We start from the raw sequence: 10000 nt of genomic DNA, 5'->3' as shown, positions 1-10000 counted from the left end.
AAACACTTTGCTCTTTTTCCCCCTCTCCCAACCAGGGGGCCTGGGGAGCCTCCTCCTGCGGGCATGGAGAACCAGGGGGCCTGGGGAGCCTCCTCCTGCGGGGATGGAGAACCAGGGGGCCTGGGGAGCCTCCTCCTGCGGGGATGGAGAACCAGGGGGCCTGGGGAGCCTCCTCCTGCGGGGATGGAGAACCAGGGGCCTGGGGAGCCTCCTCCTGCGGGGATGGAGAACCAGGGGGCCTGGGGAGCCTCCTCCTGCGGGCATGGAGAACCAGGGGGCCTGGGGAGCCTCCTCCTGCGGGGATGGGGAACCAGGGGGCCTGGGGAGCCTCCTCCTGCACCAGGGGGCCTGGGGAGCCTCCTCCTGCGGGGATGGGGAACCAGGGGGCCTGGGGAGCCTCCTCCTGCGGTGATGGGGAACCATGGGGCCTGGGGAGCCTCCTCCTGCGGGGATGGGGAACCAGGGGGCCTGGGGAGCCTCCTCCTGCGGGGATGGGGAACCAGGGGCCTGGGGAGCCTCCTCCTGCACCAGGGGGCCTGGGGAGCCTCCTCCTGCGGGGATGGGGAACCAGGGGGCCTGGGGAGCCTCCTCCTGCGGGGATGGGGAACCAGGGGCCTGGGGAGCCTCCTCCTGCACCAGGGGGCCTGGGGAGCCTCCTCCTGCGGGGATGGGGAACCAGGGGGCCTGGGGAGCCTCCTCCTGCGGGGATGGGGAACCAGGGGCCTGGGGAACATTTTCAACACTTTGGGGCATTTCACAAGCGCTTCCCTCGCTTACGGCCACACCACCCTGAATGAGCCCGATCTCGTCTGATCTCGGAAGCCAAGCAGGGTCGGGCCCAGTTAGTACTTGGATGGGAGACCGCCTGGGAATACTGGGTGCTGTAAGCATTTTTTTTTGCCATTATTTGTGGGTCAGAAAGTGAGAAAAGTGACCTAAAATAGAACCGGGACTAGGCGGCAGTTCCCCCCACCAGGCGGCGGCATTTGGGGCATTATTTGTGGGTCAGAAAGTGAGAAAAGTGACCTAAAATAGAACCGGGACTAGGCGGCAGTTCCCCCCACCAGGCGGCGGCATTTGGGGCATTATTTGTGGGTCAGAAAGTGAGAAAAGTGACTTAAAATAGAACCGGGACTAGGCGGCAGTTCCCCCCACCAGGCGGCGGCATTTGGGGCATTATTTGTGGGTCAGAAAGTGAGAAAAGTGACCTAAAATAGAACCGGGACTAGGCGGCAGTTCCCCCCACCAGGCGGCGGCATTTGGGGCATTATTTGTGGGTCAGAAAGTGAGAAAAGTGACCTAAAATAGAACCGGGACTAGGCGGCAGTTCCCCCCACCAGGCGGCGGCATTTGGGGCATTATTTGTGGGTCAGAAAGTGAGAAAAGTGACCTAAAATAGAACCGGGACTAGGCGGCAGTTCCCCCCACCAGGCGGCGGCATTTGGGGCATTATTTGTGGGTCAGAAAGTGAGAAAAGTGACCTAAAATAGAACCGGGACTAGGCGGCAGTTCCCCCCACCAGGCGGCGGCATTTGGGGCATTATTTGTGGGTCAGAAAGTGAGAAAAGTGACCTAAAATAGAACCGGGACTAGGCGGCAGTTCCCCCCACCAGGCGGCGGCATTTGGGGCATTATTTGTGGGTCAGAAAGTGAGAAAAGTGACCTAAAATAGAACCGGGACTAGGCGGCAGTTCCCCCCACCAGGCGGCGGCATTTGGGGCATTATTTGTGGGTCAGAAAGTGAGAAAAGTGACCTAAAATAGAACCGGGACTAGGCGGCAGTTCCCCCCACCAGGCGGCGGCATTTGGGGCATTATTTGTGGGTCAGAAAGTGAGAAAAGTGACCTAAAATAGAACCGGGACTAGGCGGCAGTTCCCCCCACCAGGCGGCGGCATTTGGGGCATTATTTGTGGGTCAGAAAGTGAGAAAAGTGACCTAAAATAGAACCGGGACTAGGCGGCAGTTCCCCCCACCAGGCGGCGGCATTTGGGGCATTATTTGTGGGTCAGAAAGTGAGAAAAGTGACCTAAAATAGAACCGGGACTAGGCGGCAGTTCCCCCCACCAGGCGGCGGCATTTGGGGCATTATTTGTGGGTCAGAAAGTGAGAAAAGTGACCTAAAATAGAACCGGGACTAGGCGGCAGTTCCCCCCACCAGGCGGCGGCATTTGGGGCATTATTTGTGGGTCAGAAAGTGAGAAAAGTGACCTAAAATAGAACCGGGACTAGGCGGCAGTTCCCCCCACCAGGCGGCGGCATTTGGGGCATTATTTGTGGGTCAGAAAGTGAGAAAAGTGACCTAAAATAGAACCGGGACTAGGCGGCAGTTCCCCCCACCAGGCGGCGGCATTTGGGGCATTATTTGTGGGTCAGAAAGTGAGAAAAGTGACCTAAAATAGAACCGGGACTAGGCGGCAGTTCCCCCCACCAGGCGGCGGCATTTGGGGCATTATTTGTGGGTCAGAAAGTGAGAAAAGTGACCTAAAATAGAACCGGGACTAGGCGGCAGTTCCCCCCACCAGGCGGCGGCATTTGGGGCATTATTTGTGGGTCAGAAAGTGAGAAAAGTGACCTAAAATAGAACCGGGACTAGGCGGCAGTTCCCCCCACCAGGCGGCGGCATTTGGGGCATTATTTGTGGGTCAGAAAGTGAGAAAAGTGACCTAAAATAGAACCGGGACTAGGCGGCAGTTCCCCCACCAGGTGGCGGCATTTGGGGACCCGTAGTGTGGGCAGAAAACTCACCAAAGTGACTTAAAATAGAACCGGTGCAGGCGGCATGTTCCCCCACCAGATGGCGGCATTTGGGGACCCGTAGTGTGGGTAGAAAACTCACCAAAGTGACTTAAAATAGAACCGGTGCAGGCGGCATGTTCCCCCACCAGATGGCGGCATTTGGGGACCCGTAGTGTGGGTAGAAAACTCACCAAAGTGACTTAAAATAGAACCGGTGCAGGCGGCATGTTCCCCCACCAGATGGCGGCATTTGGGGACCCGTAGTGTGGGTAGAAAACTCACCAAAGTGACTTAAAATAGAACCGGTGCAGGCGGCATGTTCCCCCACCAGATGGCGGCATTTGGGGACCCGTAGTGTGGGCAGAAAACTCACCAAAGTGACTTAAAATAGAACCGGTGCAGGCGGCATGTTCCCCCACCAGATGGCGGCATTTGGGGACCCGTAGTGTGGGCAGAAAACTCACCAAAGTGACTTAAAATAGAACCGGTGCAGGCGGCATGTTCCCCCACCAGATGGCGGCATTTGGGGACCCGTAGTGTGGGTAGAAAATTCACCAAAGTGACTTAAAATAGAACCGGTGCAGGCGGCATGTTCCCCCACCAGATGGCGGCATTTGGGGACCCGTAGTGTGGGCAGAAAACTCACCAAAGTGACTTAAAATAGAACCGGTGCAGGCGGCATGTTCCCCCACCAGATGGCGGCATTTGGGGACCCGTAGTGTGGGCAGAAAACTCACCAAAGTGACTTAAAATAGAACCGGTGCAGGCGGCATGTTCCCCCACCAGATGGCGGCATTTGGGGACCTGCAGTGTGGGTAGAAAACTCACCAAAGTGTCCTAAAATAGAACCGGGACCAGGGGGCCTCTTCCCCCACCAGGTGGCGGGCTTGGGGGGCTTGGTTTCCGGGTAGAAAACTCACCAAAGTGTCCTAAAATAGAACCAGGACCAGGGGGCATGTTCCCCCACCAGGCGGCGGGCTTGGGGGGCTTGGTTTGCGGGTAGAAAACTCACCAAAGTGTCCTAAAATAGAACCGGGAACAGGGGGCCTCTTCCCCCACCAGGCGGCGGGCTTGGGGGGCTTGGTTTGCGGGTAGAAAACTCACCAAAGTGACCTAAAATAGAACCGGGCTAGGCGGCATGTTCCCCCACCAGGCGGCGGGCTTGGGGGGCTTGGTTTGCGGGTAGAAAACTCACCAAAGTGTCCTAAAATAGAACCGGGACCAGGGGGCATGTTCCCCCACCAGGCGGCGGGCTTGGGGGGCTTGGTTTGCGGGTAGAAAACTCACCAAAGTGTCCTAAAATAGAACCGGGACCAGGGGGCATGTTCCCCCACCAGGCGGCGGGCTTGGGGGGCTTGGTTTGCGGGTAGAAAACTCACCAAAGTGTCCTAAAATAGAACCGGGACCAGGGGGCATGTTCCCCCACCAGGCGGCGGGCTTGGGGGGCTTGGTTTGCGGGTAGAAAACTCACCAAAGTGTCCTAAAATAGAACCGGGACCAGGGGGCCTCTTCCCCCACCAGGCGGCGGGCTTGGGGGGCTTGGTTTGCGGGTAGAAAACTCACCAAAGTGACCTAAAATAGAACCGGGCCAGGCGGCATGCTCCCCCACCAGGCGGCGGGCTTGGGGGGCTTGGTTTGCGGGTAGAAAACTCACCAAAGTATCGGCAAAATAGAACCAGGGAAGGGGGGGATGTCGGTCACAAGGTGCCCGAGTCAGAGAACCAGGAAAACGGACATAAATCCAGAAAACCTCGGTGTCTGACTGCTCCTCAAAAAGTGGTCTTTTTGATGTCACGAGCGCAACCACCTAGAGGTTAATGGGGAGGGATGGTGTGAGCGCAAACGGATTTTTCCTAAGTGTGACTGCTCCTCAAAAAGTGGTCTTTTTGATGTCACGAGCGCAACCACCTAGAGGTTAATGGGGAGGGATGGTGTGAGCGCAAACGGATTTTTCCTAAGTGTGACTGCTCCTCAAAAAGTGGTCTTTTTGATGTCACGAGCGCAACCACCTAGAGGTTAATAGGGAGCGAGTACAACAGGGGAGGGAGTGAATGGGCTCGGACTGTGGCCGAGCCTGGTGCCTCAAAATCGGACAAGGTTGGACTGGAAGCCCGCTGAGAACTCTGGTTCTTTTGCCAGACGAAACGAATTTTTTCCGAGTGTGACTGCTCTGCAAAAAGTGGTCTTTTTGATGTCACGAGCGCAACCACCTAGAGGTTAATGGGGAGGGAGTGGAAAAAACGACAAAGTGTTGAGCTCCGGACCGGGATGGCGGGCGACTCGAGCGGTCATGCCCGACTTTGAGACACTTTGTCGCGGTCATGCGAGCGACCTCCACTGCTCCCCGGAGGTGCCCCGGACCGGGTTGGCGGGTGACTCGAGCGGTCGTGCCCGACTTTGAGACACTTTGTCGCGGTCATGCGGGCGTCCTCCGCCGGTCCCCGGAGGTGCCCCGGACCGGGTTGGCGGGTGACTCAAGCGGTCATGCCCGACTTTGAGACACTTTGCCGCGGTCATGCGGGCGTCCTCCGCCGGTCCCTGGAGGTGCCCCGGACCGGGTTGGCGGGTGACTCGAGCGGTCGTGCCCGACTTTGAGACACTTTGTCGCGGTCATGCGGGCGTCCTCCGCCGGTCCCTGGAGGTGCCCCGGACCGGGTTGGCGGGTGACTCGAGCGGTCGTGCCCGACTTTGAGACACTTTGTCGCGGTCATGCGGGCGTCCTCCGCCGGTCCCCGGAGGTGCCCCGGACCGGGTTGGCGGGTGACTCGAGCGGTCATGCCCGACTTTGAGACACTTTGTCGCGGTCATGCGGGCCTCCTCCGCCGGTCCCTGGAGGTGCCCCGGACCGGGTTGGCGGGTGACTCGAGCGGTCATGCCCGACTTTGAGACACTTTGTCGCGGTCATGCGGGCGTCCTCCGCCGGTCCCTGGAGGTGCCCCGGACCGGGTTGGCGGGTGACTCGAGCGGTCGTGCCCGACTTTGAGACACTTTGTCGCGGTCATGCGAGCGACCTCCGCCGGTCCCCGGAGGTGCCCCGGACCGGGTTGGCGGGTGACTCGAACGGTCGTGCCCGACTTTGAGACACTTTGTCGCGGTCATGCGGGCGTCCTCCGCCGGTCCCTGGAGGTGCCCCGGACCGGGTTGGCGGGTGACTCGAGCGGTCGTGCCCGACTTTGAGACACTTTGTCGCGGTCATGCGGGCGTCCTCCGCCGGTCCCTGGAGGTGCCCCGGACCGGGTTGGCGGGTGACTCGAGCGGTCATGCCCGACTTTGAGACACTTTGTCGCGGTCATGCGGGCGTCCTCCGCCGGTCCCTGGAGGTTCCCCGGACCGGGTCGGCGGGTGACTCAAGCGGTCATGCCCGACTTTGAGACACTTTGCCGCGGTCATGCGGGCGACCTCCGCCGGTCCCTGGAGGTGCCCCGGACCGGGTTGGCGGGTGACTCAAGCGGTCATGCCCGACTTTGAGACACTTTGCCGCGGTCATGCGGGCGACCTCCGCCGGTCCCTGTAGGTGTCCCGGACCGGGTTGGCGGGTGACTCGAGCGGTCATGCCCGACTTTGAGACACTTTGTCGCGGTCATGCGGGCGTCCTCCGCCGGTCCCTGGAGGTGCCCCGGACCGGGTTGGCGGGTGACTCAAGCGGTCATGCCCGACTTTGAGACACTTTGCCGCGGTCATGCGGGCGACCTCCGCCGGTCCCTGGAGGTGCCCCGGACCGGGTTGGCGGGTGACTCAAGCGGTCCTGCCCGACTTTGAGACACTTTGCCGCGGTCATGCGGGCGACCTCCGCCGGTCCCTGGAGGTGCCCCGGACCGGGTTGGCGGGTGACTCGAGCGGTCGTGCCCGACTTTGAGACACTTTGCCGCGGTCATGCGGGCGACCTCCGCCGGTCCCTGGATGTCGGGCTCCAGTGAGGTCGGCGGGGGAAGGCTCGGGCTGAGGCCGACTTCGGTGCCTCAAAGTCGGACAAGGTTGGATTGGAAGTCCGCTGTGTTGAGGACCAGTGGCATTCGGCGGTGGAACGCTCAGAACTTGGCCGACATCGGTGCCTCAACGTCGGACAAGGTTGGAGTGGATGACCGCTGATAACTCTGGTTCTTTTGCCAGACGAAAGAAATTTTTCCCGAGTGTGACTGCTCTGAAAAAAGTGGTCTTTTTGATGTCACGAGCGCAACCACCTAGAGGTTAATAGGGAGGCACCATAACAGGAGAGGGAGTGAAAAGGCTCGGACGGTGGCCGAGCCTGGTGCCTCAAAATCGGACAAGGTTGGAGTGGATGACCGCTGAAAACTCTGGTTCTTTTGCCAGACGAAAGAAATTTTTTCCGAGTGTGACTGCTCTGAAAAAAGTGGTCTTTTTGATGTCACGAGCGCAACCACCTAGAGGTTAATAGGGAGGCACCATAACAGGAGAGGGAGTGAAAAGGCTCGGACGGTGGCCGAGCGTGGTGCCTCAAAATCGGACAAGGTTGGAGTGGATGACCGCTGAAAACTCTGGTTCTTTTGCCAGACGAAAGAATTTTTTTCCGAGTGTGACTGCTCTGAAAAAAGTGGTCTTTTTGATGTCACGAGCGCAACCACCTAGAGGTTAATAGGGAGGCACCATAACAGGAGAGGGAGTGAAAAGGCTCGGACGGTGGCCGAGCCTGGTGCCTCAAAATCGGACAAGGTTGGAGTGGATGACCGCTGAAAACTCTGGTTCTTTTGCCAGACGAAAGAAATTTTTCCCGAGTGTGACTGCTCTGCAAAAAGTGGTCTTTTTGATGTCACGAGCGCAACCACCTAGAGGTTAATAGGGAGGCACCATAACAGGAGAGGGAGTGAAAAGGCTCGGAGGGTGGCCGAGCCTGGTGCCTCAAAATCGGACAAGGTTGGAGTGGATGACCGCTGAAAACTCTGGTTCTTTTGCCAGACGAAAGAAATTTTTCCCGAGTGTGACTGCTCTGCAAAAAGTGGTCTTTTTGATGTCACGAGCGCAACCACCTAGAGGTTAATAGGGAGGCACCACAACAGGAGAGGGAGTGAAAAGGCTCGGAGGGTGGCCGAGCCTGGTGCCTCAAAATCGGACAAGGTTGGAGTGAATGACCGCTGAACACTCTGGTTCTTTTGCCAGACGAAAGAAATTTTTTCCGAGTGTGACTGCTCTGCAAAAAGTGGTCTTTTTGATGTCACGAGCGCAACCACCTAGAGGTTAATAGGGAGGCACCATAACAGGAGAGGGAGTGAAAAGGCTCGGAGGGTGGCCGAGCCTGGTGCCTCAAAATCGGACAAGGTTGGAGTGGATGGCCGCTGAAAACTCTGGTTCTTTTGCCTGACGAAAGAAATTTTTTCCGAGTGTGACTGCTCTGCAAAAAGTGGTCTTTTTGATGTCACGAGCGCAACCACCTAGAGGTTAATAGGGAGGCACCATAACAGGAGAGGGAAGGAAAAGGCTCGGAGGGTGGCCGAGCCTGGTGCCTCAAAATCGGACAAGGTTGGAGTGGATGACCGCTGAAAACTCTGGTTCTTTTGCCTGACGAAAGAAATTTTTTCCGAGTGTGACTGCTCTGCAAAAAGTGGTCTTTTTGATGTCACGAGCGCAACCACCTAGAGGTTAGTAGGGAGGCACCATAACAGGAGAGGGAGTGAAAAGGCTCGGAGGGTGGCCGAGCCTGGTGCCTCAAAGTCGGACAAGGTTGGAGTGGATGGCCGCGGAGAACTCTGGTTCTTTTGCCTGACGAAAGAAATTTTTTCCGAGTGTGACTGCTCCTCAAAAAGTGGTCTTTTTGATGTCACGAGCGCAACCACCTAGAGGTTAATAGGGAGGCACCATAACAGGAGAGGGAGTGAAAAGGCTCGGAGGGTGGCCGAGCCTGGTGCCTCAAAGTCGGACAAGGTTGGAGTGGATGGCCGCGGAGAACTCTGGTTCTTTTGCCTGACGAAAGAAATTTTTTCCGAGTGTGACTGCTCTGCAAAAAGTGGTCTTTTTGATGTCACGAGCGCAACCACCTAGAGGTTAATAGGGAGGCACCATAACAGGAGAGGGAAGGAAAAGGCTCGGAGGGTGGCCGAGCCTGGTGCCTCAAAGTCGGACAAGGTTGGAGTGGATGGCCGCGGAGAACTCTGGTTCTTTTGCCTGACGAAAGAAATTTTTTCCGAGTGTGACTGCTCCTCAAAAAGTGGTCTTTTTGATGTCACGAGCGCAACCACCTAGAGGTTAATAGGGAGGCACCATAACAGGAGAGGGAAGGAAAAGGCTCGGAGGGTGGCCGAGCCTGGTGCCTCAAAGTCGGACAAGGTTGGAGTGGATGGCCGCGGAGAACTCTGGTTCTTTTGCCTGACGAAAGAAATTTTTTCCGAGTGTGACTGCTCTTCAAAAAGTGGTCTTTTTGATGTCACGAGCGCAACCACCTAGAGGTTAATAGGGAGGCACCATAACAGGAGAGGGAAGGAAAAGGCTCGGAGGGTGGCCGAGCCTGGTGCCTCAAAGTCGGACAAGGTTGGAGTGGATGGCCGCGGAGAACTCTGGTTCTTTTGCCTGACGAAAGAAATTTTTTCCGAGTGTGACTGCTCCTCAAAAAGTGGTCTTTTTGATGTCACGAGCGCAACCACCTAGAGGTTAATAGGGAGGCACCATAACAGGAGAGGGAAGGAAAAGGCTCGGAGGGTGGCCGAGCCTGGTGCCTCAAAGTCGGACAAGGTTGGAGTGGATGGCCGCGGAGAACTCTGGTTCTTTTGCCTGACGAAAGAAATTTTTTCCGAGTGTGACTGCTCTTCAAAAAGTGGTCTTTTTGATGTCACGAGCGCAACCACCTAGAGGTTAATAGGGAGGCACCATAACAGGAGAGGGAAGGAAAAGGCTCGGAGGGTGGCCGAGCCTGGTGCCTCAAAGTCGGACAAGGTTGGAGTGGATGGCCGCGGAGAACTCTGGTTCTTTTGCCTGACGAAAGAAATTTTTTCCGAGTGTGACTGCTCCTCAAAAAGTGGTCTTTTTGATGTCACGAGCGCAACCACCTAGAGGTTAATAGGGAGGCACCATAACAGGAGAGGGAAGGAAAAGGCTCGGAGGGTGGCCGAGCCTGGTGCCTCAAAGTCGGACAAGGTTGGAGTGGATGGCCGCGGAGAACTCTGGTTCTTTTGCCTGACGAAAGAAATTTTTTCCGAGTGTGACTGCTCTTCAAAAAGTGGTCTTTTTGATGTCACGAGCGCAACCACCTAGAGGTTAATAGGAGCGAAGGATACTTGGACAGAGTATCGAGCTCCAGCGCAGGCGGCGGGGAAA

General features: G+C 57.4%; 1 non-coding gene across 1 annotated transcript; it reads left to right on the top strand.

Annotated features, from left to right (window-relative positions):
* The first annotated feature begins 771 nt into the window (after positions 1 to 771).
* On the top strand, positions 772 to 890 carry LOC148058756 (5S ribosomal RNA). Its single transcript, XR_015709626.1, has one exon. It is a non-coding gene; the product is annotated as a 5S ribosomal RNA (ribosomal RNA).
* Positions 891 to 10000: the final 9110 nt, after the last annotated feature.

This window comes from Callionymus lyra, unplaced genomic scaffold (genome assembly GCF_982586985.1).
Source record: "Callionymus lyra unplaced genomic scaffold, fCalLyr1.hap1.1 HAP1_SCAFFOLD_48, whole genome shotgun sequence".
NCBI lineage: Eukaryota > Metazoa > Chordata > Actinopteri > Syngnathiformes > Callionymidae > Callionymus > Callionymus lyra.
Note: the sequence above shows the minus strand (reverse complement) of the source record. Positions and strands in the feature narration are given on the sequence as shown.